This window comes from Heptranchias perlo, chromosome 20 (genome assembly GCF_035084215.1).
Source record: "Heptranchias perlo isolate sHepPer1 chromosome 20, sHepPer1.hap1, whole genome shotgun sequence".
NCBI lineage: Eukaryota > Metazoa > Chordata > Chondrichthyes > Hexanchiformes > Hexanchidae > Heptranchias > Heptranchias perlo.
The window spans coordinates 24987356-25001626 of record NC_090344.1 but is presented as its reverse complement, the minus strand read 5'-3'; the positions used below and the strand labels follow the sequence as shown (position 1 = coordinate 25001626).

General features: G+C 45.6%; 1 long non-coding RNA gene across 1 annotated transcript; it reads right to left on the bottom strand.

The window, feature by feature from the left end:
- Positions 1-781: 781 nt before the first annotated feature.
- On the bottom strand, positions 782-5555 carry LOC137336092 (uncharacterized). The gene is made up of 2 exons (XR_010966569.1): positions 5521-5555; positions 782-3912 (listed from the first exon to the last, which is right to left on the bottom strand). It is a non-coding gene; the product is annotated as an uncharacterized lncRNA (long non-coding RNA).
- Positions 5556-14271: the final 8716 nt, after the last annotated feature.

Sequence of the window (14271 nt, the reverse complement as noted above, 5' to 3'; positions counted from 1 at the left end):
TACCTTATCTTAGAGCATTGCCAGCCTTCACAGAACCGTTTGTATAAACACACTTCTATTCACTACCTTGCGGTGGCTCGAGATAGAGAGGCCGGAGCCTGCGTGACTCCTTGATTTAATTAACCTTCAGTCCCAGTTATCGACATGTCTTTTAGACATTATGCTATTACAGCACATTCCTCCCTTAGTGCCTGTGATTTCCCCACAGTCTGTTACTTCCCACTTTCATGTTGTCAGCATCCTATTAGTTTTAACTGCAAACTTGACTATAATAACCATCATGCATCATTCTCGGCCCACCAGCACTTTCTTATTGAATACACGTTACATGGTTCATACTATATTAAAACACAGTAGTTTACATATATAAATACATAGATACATAATACCTTTCATTCTACTTCTATTGATTCTAATTATACTAAATTATATCTGTTAATGGGTTAATCCTTACACATTGTTCTTGTTCTTCCTGACTCTTAAACACCATTGTACAGGACCCTTCTGTTCCGTGCCGAGAAGCCCTGAAGCAAAGAAGAGAGCGGCTGGGACACATTTCTTACACGCCTCAAGATTAACCCGCATGGCGACTTTGCTGCCAGGGAAGAGAGACGACAAAGACCAAAGTGCCGTTTGTCCCTCTCAGTGTGGCCCTGAAGGACTGTGTCCAGGCTGAAGTTCTGTTCTACCGGACGATCCTCCCCCCAGATTGACCTTTCTGAACTCCAGTCAGGTGATGCTAAACACTCAGGTGGGAAAGACCAAAATCTACAACAAGGTGTTTAAAACAAAGCTGATTTATTTAACGTCCAGAATATTAAACTCTAGCCCAGTTATAGGGGTTATTAACATCAGCAGAAACAAACCCCAGCTGTCAGAATGAATATTGTTCAGTCCTGGATGTGATTAACAGCAGAATCCAACCCTGCAGTCATATGGGGAAAACTCTCCAGTGGCTGCAGTCATATCTAGCAAAAAGGAAGATGGTAGTGGTTGTTGGAGGCCAATCATCTCAGCCCCAGGACATTGCTGCAGGAGTTCCTCAGGGCAGTGTCCTAGGCCCAACCATCTTCAGCTGCTTCATCAATGACCTTCCCTCCATCATAAGGTCAGAAATGGGGATGTTCGCTGATGATTGCACGGTGTTCACTTCCATTCGCAACTCCTCAAATAATGAAGCAGTCCGAGCCCGCATGCAGCAAGACCAGGATTTTGACCCAGCGGCGATGAAGGAACGGCGATATATCTCCAAGTAGGGATGGTGTGTGACTTGCGGGGGAAAATGCAGGTGTTGTTGTTCCCATGTAGCTGTTGCTCTTGTCCAGGCTTGGGCTCATAAGTGGCAAGCAACATTCGTGCCAGACAAGTGCCAGGCAATGACCATCTCCAACAAGAGAGAGTCTAACCACCTCCCCTTGATATTCAACGGCATTACCATCGCCGAATCCCCCACCATCTACACATCCTGGGGGTCACCATTGACCAGAGGCTTAACTGGATCAGCCATTTAAATACTGTGGCTACAAGAGCAGGTGAGAGGCTGCGTATTCTGCGGTGAGTGACTCACCTCCTGACTCCCGAAAGCGTTTCCACCACCGACAAGTCACAAGTCAGGAGTGTGATGGAATACTCTCCACTTGCCTGGATGAATGCAGCTCCAACAACACTCAAGAAGCTCGACACCATCCAGGACAAAGCAGCCCGCTTGATTGGCACCCCATCCACCACCCAAAACATTCACTCTCTTCATTGCAAGTGCACTGTGGCTGCAGTGTGTACCATCCACAGGATGCACTGCAGCAACTCGCCAAGGCTTCTTCGACATCACCACCCATACCCGCGACCTCTACCACCTAGAAGGCCAAGAGCAACAGCGACATGGGAACAACACCTGCACGTTCCCCTTCAAGTCACACACCATCCCGACTTGGAAGTATATCGCCGTTCCTTCATTGCCGCTGGGTCAAAATCCTGGAACTCCCTTCCTAACAGCACTGTGGGAGAACCTTCACCAAACTGCAGCGGTTCAAGAAGGCGGCTCACCACCACCTTCTCAGGGGCAATTAGGGATGGGCAATAAATGCCGACCTCGCCAGCGACGCCCACATCCCATGAACGAATTTTTTAAAATGTGAACTCGGTGGTGTCTCAGCACGTGTGGTGACTGAGTGAATCCCTTCCCACACACGGAGCAGGTGAACAGTCTCTCCACAATGTGCGCGAGTTGATGTGTCAGCAGTTCATTTCTGCTTTTAAAGCTCTTTTCACAGTCACTGCATTAAAAGGTCACTCAATAGTGTGAACAAGTTGATGTCTCAGAAGGTGGGATGAATGAGTGAATCCCTTCCCACACACGGAGCAGGTGAACAGTCTCTCCCCAGTGTGAGTGTGTTGGTGTTTCAGCAGATCATTTGTGCTTTTAAAGCCCTTCACAGTCAGAACATGTAAAATTCTCTCCCCAGGGTGACTACGTTGGTGTGTCAGCTGATTCCTGTTGCTTTTATATCTCTTCCCACAGTCAGAACATTTAAGAGGTCTCTTATCAGTGTGAACTCGTTGGTGTCTCAGAAGGTGGGATGACCGAGTAAATCTTTTACACACAGAGCAGGTGAACGGCCTCTCCCCTGTGTGAGTGCGTTGGTGTCTCCACAGTTCGTATTTGCTGTTCGAGCTCTTCTCACAGTCAGAATATGTAAAACGTCTCTCCCCAGAGTGAACAAGTTGGTGCATCAGCAGTTTGGATGAAAGAGTGATCCCCTTCCCTCACACAGAGCAGGTGAACGGCCTCTCCCCAGTGTGAGTACGTTGGTGTGTCAGCAGGTTCCTTTTGCTTTTAAACCTCATCCCACAGTCAGAACATTTAAAAGCTCTATTATCAGAGTGAACTTGCTGGTGTCTCAGCAGATTGGATGACCGAGTAAATCTCTTCTTACACACAGAGCATGGAAATGGCCTCTCCCCAGTGTGAGTGCGTTGATGTGTCAGCGGATTAATTTTGCTTTTAAACCTCTTCTCACAGACAGAACATTTAAAAGGTCTCTCATCGGAGTGAACTCGCTGGTGTATCAGCAGGTTGGACGACTGAGTGAATCTCTTCCCACACACAGAGCTGGAGAACGGTCTCTCCCCAGTGTGAACTTGCTGGTGTCTCAGCACGTTGGATGACCGAGTGAATCCCTTCCCACACACAGAGCAGGTGAATGGCCTCTCCCCAGTGTGAGCGCTTTGATGTCTCAGCAGATTAATTTTACTTTTAAACCTCTTCTCACAGTCAGAACATTTAAAAGGTCTCTCATCGGAGTGAACTCGCTGGTGTATCAGCAGGTTGAATGACTGAGTGAATCTCTTCCCACACACACATCAGGAGAACGGCCTCTTGCCAGTGTGAACTCGCTGGTGTTTCAGCAGGGTGGAGGACTGAGTGAATCTCTTCCCACACAGAGAGCAGGTGAACGGCCTCTCCCCAGTGTGACTGTTTCGATGAGTTTCCAGCTCTGAAGGGTAATTGAATCCCTTCCCACAGTCCCAACATTTCCATGGTTTCTCCGTGGTGAGGGTGAACTTGTGTCTCTCCAGGTTGGACGATTAATTGAAGCATCGTCCACACACAGAACACGTGTACCGTTTCTCCCCGCTGTGAATGGTCTGATGTTTTTGCAGACTGTGTAACTGGTTAAAGCTCTTTCCACAGTCAGTGCACTGGAACACTCTCACTCGGGTGTGTGTGTCTCGATGCTTTTCCACTCACACTGATGTTTGAAATCTTCTCTCACAGACAGAACAGACAAACATTTCTCCTTCCACATTCAAAGGCCGATGATATTCAGGTCCTGATGACTCGTGTGACTCTGTCAGATCTTGACGTGATCTTTGGTTTGAGTTTCCTTCTGCAAATCCTCCCCTTCAAATACCCTGTAAAAGGAGTTTATAAAAGTTATCACAGTAAGTACAGGATAGAAATTCAGAACAGACAATTCTAGTTTCTGTGGAACATTCTTTCCTCTCTTGTTTCCCCAAAGCTGTAAATCCCCGTCCCACACACTCTCCCTCCTCCCTGTGCTGAAATCCAAACCCATTGCATCATCTTTCAATATCCCTAAACCATGAGTAAAACGGTGGGAGAGCATGAGAGAGTGAATGTGAGAGAGCGTGAGAGGGTGAATGTGAGAGAGTGAATGTGGGAGAGTGTGAGAAACTGAATGTGAGAGAGTGAATGTGAGAGAGTGAATGTGATTACAGCAGTGGGCTCGGTGTGGAGAATGAAGTGGGGCAGGAGGAGCATGTTTCAGTGGGGCAGCATTAGGTTTAGAACAGTTATGGAAAAGGACAAGGGACAATCAAATGTGAAAATTCTTAACAGGAGGAGGGCTAATTCCAGTGAGTTAAAAAGGGATCTTGTCCAGGTGGATTGGAATCAAAAATTGGCAGGCAGAACAGAATTGAATGGGAGGCCTTCAGGGAGGAGTTGGTTTGAGTACAGAGTCGACAGATTCTCACGAGGAGGAATGGAACAGTCTCCAAAGCTGGAACTCCCTGGATGACTAAAGGTATAGAGATCACTATTTCTCCTTCATTTACAAAACTTCCCTGCCCGATCATCATTTCTCCTTCATTTACAGACGTTCTTTGACCAATTAGCATTTCTCCATCATTTGCAGACATTCCCTGACCGATCATCAATTCTCCTTCATTTACAGACGCTCCCTGACCGATCACCATTTCTCCTTCATTTACAGACGCTCCCTGACCGATCACCATTTCTCCTTCATTTACAGACACTCCCTGACCGATGACCATTTCTCCTTCATTTACAGACGCTCCCTGACCGATGACCATTTCTCCTTCATTTACAGACGTTCACTGACCGATCACTATTTCTCCTTCATTTACAGATGCTCCGTGACCGATCACCATTTCTTCTTCATTTACAGACGCTCCTCACTCAATACTATTTTTACTTCATTGACAGATGGTCCCTAACCGATCACCATCTTGCCTTCATTTACAGATCCCCCCCGAAACGATCACCAGTTCAACTTCATTTACAGACGCTCCCTGACCGATCACTATTTCTCCTTCATTGACAGACGCTCTCTGAACGATCACCATTTTTACTTCATTTACAGACACTCCCTGACCAATAACTATTTCTCCTTCATTTACAGACGCACCCTGACCGATCACCATTACTCTTTTATTTACAGACGCTCCCTGACCGATCACCATTCCTCCTTCATTTACAGACGCTCCCTGACCGATCACCGTTTCTCCTTCATTTACAGACGCTCCCTGAGAAGTCCCAGTTTACACCGCGAATGCGCGGGGCCGCGGCCTTTTGTTGAGAGTTGGTCCGGAGCGAAACGGGAGAAACCGGAAACCGGCGGGTAGTGAGGGGGGATAATGTTCACTGTTTTATATTCGGGTCTGGGGCCGCACTCGGGGTTTGTAAAGCCTGAGCCTGGGCCTGAGCCCGGACCCGGGCCCCGGGGTTTATTGATCCTCTTGCTCCGATCCTCTCACCTGCACCGAACGCGCTCCTCCCGCAGCCTCCATTGACCGCGCATGCTCAGGACACACTGCCCGATATAAAGTGTCACTACTGCGCCTGCGCTCTGTGCTCCACTGATTCAGATAGGGCACAATCTGTACCGCGCGGCATGTTGGGTGATGCAGCCGCCATTGATGATCTTAATATCTGGCCGAAAAGCGAAGACATTGGAAGCAGAGAGAGCGCGTTTGGACAAAGGACAATAAAATAAACTGAAACCGCAGCCCTTCGAGCCATTTAAACCGACAAAAACAAACAGCGTAGACGCCCCCAACTTTGTTGCACTCCAGAACATATTTTGTCGGGACTTTTAATTTCGTTTTATTAAATGTTGCAACTGACGGGTTCAATTAATGTTAATTTTCCAACTGCACCGCAGGACCGCCAGTCTCACCATTAACCCGGTCTTGGTGATTAAGGAGAGTACCGGACCAATTGGAGGAGCGGAAATTTATGGGAATTTCCTGCAACTGGTGGGGTGCCGCAGGGATCAGTGCTGGGGGCCTCAACTATTTACAATATATATCAATAACTTTGATAAAGGAACAGAGTATCCTGTGGCCAAATTAGCTGATGATACAAAGATAGGTGGAAAAACAACTTGCGATGAGGATACAAAGTGTCAGCAAAGGGATGTTGACTGGTTAAGCGAATGGGCAAAAATTTGGCAGATGGAATCTTATATGGGAAAATGTGAAGTCATCTACATTGGGAGGAAAAATAAAAAAGCAAAACATTATTTGAATGGAGAAATACTAAAAAAATGCTGTAGAACAGAGGGATCTGGGTGTCCTCGTACATGAAACACCAAAAGTGAACATACAGTTGCAGCAGGTAGCCCGGAAGGCAAACGGAATATTGGCCTTTATTTCTAGGGGGATGAAGTGTAAAAGCTACAACTGTACAGGATGCTGGCGTGACCACATCTGGTGTACAGCATACAGTTCTGCTACCCTTATTTAAGGAATCACATACTTGCATCGGAGACAGTTCAGAGAAAGTTCTGTCTGTTGATTCCAGGTATGGAAGGTTTGTGTTATGTGGAAAGATTGAACAGGTTTGGTCTATACTCATTGGAATTTAGAAGAATGAGAGGAGATCTTATTGAAACATGCAAGATTCTGATGGGACTTGATAGGGTAGTTGCTGAGAGGATGTTACCCCTCATGGGGAAATATAAAACTAGGGGGCATAGTATAAGAATAAGGGTTCGCCCGTTTTAGACGGAAATTAGGAGGAATTTCTTCTCCCAGAGGGCCGTGAATCTTTGGAATTCTTTACCCCAAAAAGCTGCAGAGGCTGAGTCATTGAATACATTCAAGGCTGAGTTAGACATATTTTTGATCAGCAAGGGAGCTAAAGGATATGGGGAAAGGGCGGAAAAGTGGAGTTGAGGTAAAAATCAGATCAGCCATGATCTCATTGAAAGGCTGAGCAGGCTCGAGGGGCCGAATGACCTATTCCTGCTCCTGTCTCTTATGATCTTATGGTAAATTGACTGGAGGGATGAGCGGACAGTTGATCCTCCAACCAATCGGAGTGTGTGAGGGGTGGGAGTTGCGGCACTGAATGGGCGGGTCTAAGCCCAGTTGTTCGTCATTGTCTGAAGCATCATTTTTAAAAAATAATTTATCTTAAGCTCCAGGAGAAAACTCGACTTTTCTTTTGTTGCTTGAAGTAAATGAACCCAGATGAGGTGGAGCAAACATTTCAACATTTGTTGGAAAAACACATTAATTAAGAACAACCAACATGGATTATTTGAGATAACTCAAGTCCACTGATAAAGGGAATGTAGCGGAGGTTGTGTAGTTGGATTGTGAAAAGGTGTTTGATAAGATGCCGGACTGGAGGCTTGTTGATAAAATTAATACCCACGGTATTAAAATGAATGGGGCAGTGTGGATAGGAAGTTGTGTAAAGGGCAGAAAACAGAGAGTAGTGGTTAATGGATGTTCTTCAGACAGGACAGATGTAAACAGTGGTATCCCACAGGGTCAGTGTTGAGACCATTGCTCTTCTCATCATAGAGAATGATCTGAGCTTGGGTATGTGAGACACAAGGTGAAAATCTCTAGATGACGCCAAAATTGGCAGCGTGGGGAACTGTGAAGAGGAGTCAGTGACTTCATTGTGACGTCCACAGGTTCGGAAACAGGCAGGTGAAGTTTAATGGAGAGAAATGTGACGTCATACATTTTGAGAGGAAAAAAAATGAGATGAAATGTAAACTAAATGGTCAAAGTTTTAAAGTAGAGGAGCAGAGAGACTTAGGGGAGGAAGGTCCTAACTAATGCATTGTCTTATTAATTAACAAGTCTGAGAGTCAGCAACTTTAATACCTTATTAAGAAATATATGAGCAAATTCTCTTTCCTCTACCGCACCAGAGTAAACATGCAAGTCCCCCGTGCACGCGAGGTGATCCCTTTGGATAGAACCTTAGGCACCCTGAGCTTGATCTCTGTGTCTCCAGTCACGACTGCCCCTTACATCAGTATCCCCTCACTTTTATACACTGTTGTGACCCATCCCTGTCAGTGGAGCTGGAACTTCCCCAGTCTGTGGTTTACAAGGACACATTGCTTGGTTCCTAGCAGTTATTTTTCTTCAGTAGCATTCTCATGACCCCTGAACTACCCTGCTTACTGTTAATTAGAATCATGGAATCAAAAGAATTTACGGCACAGAAAGAGACCGTTCGGCCCATCGTGTCTGTGCCAGCCGAAAAAGAAATATCCAGCTTAATCCCACTTTCCAGCTCTTGGTCTGTGGCCTTATAGTTGACAGCACTTCAAGTACATACCCACGTACTCTTTAAATGCGATGAGGGTGTCCGCCTCTACCATCCTTTCAGGCAGTGATTTGCAGACCCCACAACCCTTGGGCGAAAGAATTTCTCCTCAGCTCCCCAATAATCCTCCGACCAATCACTTTAAATCTATGCCCCTGGTTACTATCCTCTCTGTGAAGGGATATGGGTCCTTTCAATCCACACTAGGCCCCTCATAATTTTGTTCACCTCAATTAAATCTCCATTCAGCCTCTTCTGTTCCAAAGAAAACATCCCCAGCCTATCCAATCTTTCCTCTTGGCTAAAATTCGACAGTCCAGGCAACATCCTTGTAAATCTTTCTTGTCTTGTATAAAATGTCTGCTATTTGAAAGTCGTAACATTGATCAAAGTCTGCGTTCCGTTTTCTTGCCATTTCTGTCAGGATTTGGAAAAGATCTGTTACCTGACACTTTAAATGTTGCCGACCTTTAACTGTAGCTCACAGTGTCTGAAAAGTTACTGTTATCATTGGACTTTTATATATCTTCTTGTGCTCCATCTCCGTAACAACACGAGCTGATCACAGCAATGCTTTCTTCAAATGGAATCCCAGTGTGAAAAAATGCACAATTTCAGAGCGAAGCAACATATGCAAGATTGGTGGGAGATGCGACTGGAGATAATGGGCCTGGGGCAGTGAGAACATCTCTTGAGCATTAAGATATTCAGGATCCGAAGATGCAGGGAGATGAGGTCGTTGTGTCTATTTATCCAGGTATCTGCAATATCCATCGTCTCTCAATGCGCAGCATCATTCTTCCCCTCTCCTGCTTTCCAGTTAAGGTTTTTTTCTCGTTGAGTCGCAGTATTTGCTTTGAACATCTATTTCACCGGCATCTGGAGGAGCAGAGGAAGCTGGAGATAAAGTAGTGACAGCAACAGAAGGAGATGGCTCGTGATGGCAGAATCTTGTGTGTGTCAATTGCTTCAAGTGAGACATGACAGCCCTGCGTTGCCTTGCATCATTCCAAGGAGCTGCACTGATTCGGTGCGTGCGTTTTGGAAATGGAAACAGTTACACCAGCAGCTTGTGGTAATATTTCCCCTCACTGTCCATTTCATGTACCTGCCTACCCGCACTTGGTGCTGTCGTTGTCTGAACGAGTCTTTCATGTTCGAACAGCAAATTCCATTTTGTGCGAGCAACTTGTCTGGGACGAAAGTGACGTGAGTTTCAAAGGGACAAGTCGGAAAGGCAGCGTTGGTCTGCTTGCTTGAATTAAAATTGCAGCGGATTCGCTGGTGGTCCAGTGCTGAGGATTCGGCGCTCTCGCCGCCGCGGCACCATGTTTGATCCTCGATCAGGGAACTTGACTTTCCTGGTGTTGTTCAAAATAGCACCAACCAAATTCCCCCGACTGAGCACAAAGCTCGCTCCTGATCAACATGAGCAATTTCACCGCTCCTGCCTGAACAGCCAGCAGCCCATCATTCTTCAATTTTACAACCCATAAGAGCGATACACAATGCACTTTCTTGCCTTCTGTAAAATGCCTCCTGTTCGAAAGTCGTGCCGCTGATCAAAGTCTGCATGAAGTTTTCTTGTCATTTCTGTCATGATTTGGAAAAGATCTGCTGCCTGACACTTTAAATGTTGAAGAACCTTTAAATGTAGCTCACAGTGTTCGAACAGTCACTGTTATCATTAGCCTTTGATGTATCTTCTTTTACTCCATTTCCTGAACAACACCAGCTGATCACAGCTTCGTTTTCTTTAAGTTGAATCCCAGTGTGAAAAAATGAACAATTTCAAAGCTAAGCAACGTGTGCAAGATTGGAAGGAGAGTGCGAGAGGAGATAATTGGCTTGGATCAGTGATCTCTTGAGCATTCAGACATTCATTATCTGTAAGAAGCACGGAGATGATATTTTTGTCGAGATTTATCAGTGTAGAAAAGAAGCAGGGTGTTAAGATACTTTTGTCCATTCATCCTGCTACCTACAAAATCCTTTGCCTCCCAATGCCAAGCATCTTTCTTTCCAATCCCCTGATCTGCAGGGAAGTCTTGGTTTCATTAATTCTCCGTGCTTGCTGCAAACATCTAATTCACCTGGCAGATCTGGCCTTGTCTTCCAGACATAATACGTCCCATCGTGCTGACATGATGTTAGCAACTCAAGATAAGCTGTTTTATGTTGATGGAATGCATTCGAGCCAGTTTTCTTGATCAATATGTCGAGGAACCAACAAGGAAACAGGCTATTTTAGATCTAGTATTGTGCAATGAGACAGGATTAATTAGTAATCTTATTGTAAATGATCCTCTGTGGAAGAATGATCAGAATATGATAGAATTTATTATTGAGTTTGAGAGTGATGTCGTTCAGTCCGAAACTAGGGTCTTAAATTTAAACAAAACCAATAACTTAGTTATGAGGGGTGAGTTGGCTCAGGTAGTTTGTGAAATTGGATTAAAAATATGATGGTAGATTAGCAATGGCGAACATTTAAAGACATAATTCATAATTCTTCAACAAGATTACATTTGCTTGAGGATTAAAAACTTCACCGGAAAAGTGGTGCTACCTTGGTTAACTGGAGAAATTAATGATAGTATTAGGTTAAAAGAGGCTTACAATGTTGACAAAAAGAGTAGTAAGCCTGAGGATTAGGAGGGTTTTTAGAAATCAGCAAAGGATGACCAAGAAATTGCTAAAATGGGAGAAAATAGAATGAAGGTAAACCAGCAAGAAATATTAAAATGGATTGTAAGAGCTTCTCCAAGTATGTATAAAGCAAGAGATTAGCGAAAGTAAACATGGGTCCCTTGGAGACAGAGACAGGAGAATTTACAATGGAGAAAACGGAAATGGCAGAGACGTTAAACAAGTATTTTGTATCTTTCTTCACAGTAGAAGACACAAAAATCATACCAGAATTATTGGGGAACCAAGGTTCTAATTTGAGTGAGGAACCGAAAGCAGTGAAGATTAGTAATGAAAAAGTACTGGAGAAATTAATGGGACTAAAACTAACAAATTCATTGGACATGATGGCTTACATCCTCGGGTTTTAAAAGAGGTGGCTGCAGAGAAAGTGGATGCATTGGATTTACCATCCAGAGTTCCCAGGATTCTAGAAAGGTCCCCATGGATTGGAAGGTACCAAATGTAACCCCGCCATTCAAGAAAGGAGGGTGAGAGAAAACAGCGAACTACAGCCCATTTAGCCTGACAATAGTAGTGTGGAACTTGGGAGAATCGATTACTAGGGACGTGGTAACAGGGCACTTAGAAACTCATAATATGATTCGGCACATGGAACACGGTTTTATGAACGGGAAATCGTGTTTGACAACTCTATTAGAGGTTTTGAGGGTGTAAATAGCAGGGTAGATAAGGGAGAACCAGTGGATGTAGAATATTTGGATTTTCAAAAGGCGTTCGACAAGGTGCCACACAAAATGTTGTTAAACAAGATAAGGGCTCATGGGATTGTGGGTAATATATTAGCATGGATTGGGGATTTGTTGACGTACAGAAAACAGAAAGTCGCAATGAACAGGTCATTTTCGTGTTGGCAGGTTGTAACCAATTGGGTGCCGTGAAGATCAGTGCTTGGGCCTCAGCTATTTACAATCTATATTAATGGCTTAGATGAGGGAACCGAGTGTAATGTATCCAAGTTTGCTGACGATAAAAAACTAGGTGGGAAAGTAAGCTCTGAGGAGGACGCAAAGAGGATGCCAAGTGATACAGACTGGTTACGTTAGTGGGCTAGAAGTTGACAAATCAAGTATAAAGTGTGGAAATGTGAGGTTATTCACTTTGGTGGGAAGATAAAAGCATAATATCTTTTAAAAGGTGAGAGACTACGAAATGTTGATCGTCAGAGAGATTTGTGTGTCCTTGTGCACGTATCACAGAAAGTTAACATGCAGGTGCAGCAAGCACCTGCATGTTAACTTTCGAATTGGCAGAAGCCAGTCTTCGGCCAATTCGATTCACTCCACGTGATATCAAGAAACGGCTGAGTGCACTGGATACAGCAAAGGCTATGGGCCCCGACAACATCCCAGCTGTAGTGCTGAAGACTTGTGCTCCAGAACTAGCTGCACCTCTAGCCAAGCTGTTCCAGTACAGCTACAACACTGGCATCCACCCGACAATGTGGAAAATTGCGCAGGTATGTCCTGTCCACAAAAAGCAGGACAAATCCAATCCGGCCAATTACCGCCCCATCAGTCTACTCTCAATCATCAGCAAAGTGATGGAAGGTGTCGTTGACAGTGCTATCAAGCGGCACTTACTCACCAATAACCTGCTCACCGATGCTCAGGTTGGGTTCCGCCAGGACCACTCGGCTCCAGACCTCATTACAGCCTTGGTCCAAACATGGACAAAAGAGCTGAATTCCAGAGGTGAGGTGAGAGTGACTGCCCTTGACATCAAGGCAGCGTTTGACCGAGTGTGGCACCAAGGAGCCCTAGTAAAATTGAAGTCAATGGGAATCAGGGGGAAAACTCTCCAGTGGCTGGAGTCATACCTAGCACAAAGGAAGATGGTAGTGGTTGTTGGAGGCAAAGCATCTCAGCCCCAGGGCATTGCTGCAGGAGTTCCTCAGGGCAGTGTCCTAGGCCCAACCATCTTCAGCTGCATCATCAATGACCTTCCCTCCATCATAAGGTCAGAAATGGGGATGTTCGCTGATGACTGCACAGTGTTCAGTTCCATTCGCAACCCCTCAGATAATGAAGCAGTCCGAGCCCGCATGCAGCAAGACCTGGACAACATCCAGGCTTGGGCTGATAAGTGGCAAGTAACATTCGCGCCAGATAAGTGCCAGGCAATGACCATCTCCAACAAGAGAGAGTCTAACCACCTCCCCTTGACATTCAACGGCATTACCAACGCCGAATCCCCCACCATCAACATCCTGGGGGTCACCATTGACCAGAAACTTAACTGGACCAGCCATTTCAATACTGTGGCTACGAGAGCAGGTCAGAGGCTGGGTATTCTGCGGCGAGTGACTCACCTCCTGACTCCCCAAAGCCTTTCCACCATCTACAAGGCACAAGTCAGGAGTATGATGGAATACTCTCCACTTGCCTGGATGAGTGCAGCTCCAACAACACTCAAGAAGCTCGACACCATCCAAGATAAAGCAGCCCGCTTGATTGGCACCCCATCCACCACACTAAACATTCACTCCCTTCACCACCGGCGCACTGTGGCTGCAGTGTGCACCATCCACAGGATGCACTGCAGCAACTCGCCAAGGCTTCTTCGACAGCACCTCCCAAACCCACGACCTCTACCACCTAGAAGGACAAGGGCAGCAGGCGCATGGGAACAACACCACCTTCACGTTCCCCTCCAAGTCACACACCATCCCGACTTGGAAATATATCGCCGTTCCTTCATTGTCGCTGGGTCAAAATCCTAGAACTCCCTTCCTAACAGCACTGTGGGAGAACCGTCACCACGCGGACTGCAGCGGTTCAAGAAGGCGGCTCACCACCACCTTCTCAAGGGCAATTAGGGATGGGCAATAAATGCCGGCCTTGCCAGCGACGCCCACATCCCGTGAACGAATTAAAAAAAAAAAAATTAGGAAAGCAAATGGTATGTTGGCATTTATTGCGAGGTGGTTGGAGTACAAGGATAAAGAATTCTTGCTGTAATTATATCGGGTTTGGTGAGACCGCATCTGGAGTACTGTGTACAGTTTTGATGTCCTTATCTGTGGATCGATACACTTGCCTTAGAGTGGGTGTAACAAAGGTTCACTGGATTGATTCCTGGGATGAGAGGGTTGTCCTGTGAGGTGAGATTGAGTAGAATGAGCCGATATTCTCTGCAGTTTACAATAATGAGGTGATCTCATTGAAACATAAAAAAATCTTAGAGGGTAGATGCTGGGACGCTGTTTACCCTAGCTGGAG